Source organism: Odocoileus virginianus, chromosome 14, assembly GCF_023699985.2.
Source record: "Odocoileus virginianus isolate 20LAN1187 ecotype Illinois chromosome 14, Ovbor_1.2, whole genome shotgun sequence".
Lineage (NCBI taxonomy): Eukaryota > Metazoa > Chordata > Mammalia > Artiodactyla > Cervidae > Odocoileus > Odocoileus virginianus.
In genome coordinates, this window is record NC_069687.1 from 23,657,583 (window position 1) to 23,659,761 (window position 2,179).

Sequence of the window (2,179 nt, forward strand, 5' to 3'; positions counted from 1 at the left end):
CCCTTCTCCTCCTGTCCTCAATCTTTCCCAGCATCAGGGTCTTTTCCAATGAGTCAGCTCTTCGCATCAGGTGGCCAAAGTATTGGAGTTTCAGCTTCAACATCAGTCCTTCCAATGAACACCCAGGACTGATCTCCTTTAGAATGGACTGGTTGAATCTCCTTGCAGTCCAAGGGACTCTCAAGAGTCTTCTCCAACACCACAGTTCAAAAGCATCAAATCATCAGTTTAGATCTTATCAAATAGCATCAATATCTCAGGAAAAGAAGAACTCAACCTTTTACTGCGAGGTTCATAAACGCAATTGAATTGCATTTTTATTCTGAGCCATGCTTTTGTTTAAAAATGCACACTAACTTCTTAAAATATACTACTTTAAAATTTTGTCTTGATCTAAAATGATTTTAATGAAATAAAAATTATATATCATTTGAACTTTCCCCAGGATATTATTCAGTCTGTAAAACAATTTTTCATGTTGACCTTGAAAGGGAGATTTTCATTAAGCTTGAGTATTTAGCATCCTTTTTTTCATTTAATGCCCCCCCCCCCACCGCTTGGAGTATAATTGCTTTAGAATATTGTTTTAGTTTCTGCTGTACACCTATGTGAATCAGCTGTATGTATACACATACAGTCCCCCTCTTGGATCTTATTCCAATGCCACCCCCTTCCCACCCAATCCTCTATTTCATTACAGAGCACTGACATTAGGTCCCTGTCCTTTGCAGCAGGTTCCCATTAACTATGTATTTTACACGTGGTAGTGTGTATTCGTCAATTCTAATCTCCCAATTCTCCCTTTAAGAAGGTGCATTTAATGTATTTTCACTTAAATTCTGTTTTTACCAATGTCAGTATGAAAGTTTTGCTGGCTTCTTGTATGGTGTGCTGGCCATTTGGCTATTTGCTTAAACAGACCCCCTTCTAACACGTTGCCATTAGGAGGCAGTGGCAGGGCCAGCTTCAAGAGTCTATGAACTAGGCAGTACTACAGGACTCTCTTAGAAGGCCCTGGCACTAAATTTAATGCTCCACTGTTGAAATTCTTAATTAGACATTATTTTTTTAATCAGAAAATTGTGAGATATTTTCTGTATCCTTTATGTGTGTGCTCAGCCATGCCCAATTTTTTTTTTTTGCAAACCAACGGACTGCAGCCTGCCAGTCTCCTCTGCCCATGGAATTTTCCAGGCAAGAATAGTGGAGTGGGTTGCCATTTCCTCCTTCAGGGGATATTCCTGACTAAGGGATCAAACCCATATCGCCTGCATTGTAGGTGAATTCTTTACCACTGGGAGATAAGATAATTCTTCATTATACTTAGTTGTTTTCCCAACCACTTGCTATTATCCATCTGACTCTCTCACATTTTAAGATACATACTGACATGAAATGATCTTGTGTGATGATACTTTTATTCATTTATTGTATGCCTCCACTGACTTCATTAAATCCTTTGAGATGAGTGCCTGGCTTCTACTATCTATTGATGAATCCAAGTGCTTAGAATTCTGCTTGACTAATTGAAGATGCTTAAGAAGATTTTATTCAGTTAATGAATTAAATATTGCTGGTGTCAGTATCCACTTTCTGTCTATAGGAACAAAGTTTCTACAAGTTAAGAAGTTATTGGTGTTTTATATTATGAATAAGATAATTCTTTTAATTTTGCTCTTTTTAATTTGACATTTCATAAAGCTTGACATGTCTGTATTTTTTATCTGAATATGTATTCTATATCTCTTCTCTTCTTTCCTGTGGTTTCCATTATTTAAAAAAAATGTCTATGCTTCATTTTGTGAAATATTTCTCAAGAGAGCAGTTCAATATCGAGTAAAGATGACTCTCTCCTCAACAACCCTATTAATGTTTTTATAATTTGATATAGGAATATGTAACTTTTCTTGGGTCTGAAGTTCACACAATTCAGTACACTCTTAAAGAAAAATAATTATAATCAGAAGCACATATGAATTTTGCATTATAAATTTCAAGAGATTATCACCTATTTTTAAATATCTTGGATATTATCATAGCATTTAGGATATGGATAAGAATATTATTATTTTAAGACACACACATTGAAGTGATCAGGGGATAAGGTTGCATGTCATGCTAAGTGCAACAGATTTTCAAGTGACTCAGAAAAGAAAACAAATTAATGAAAAAGAAAGAA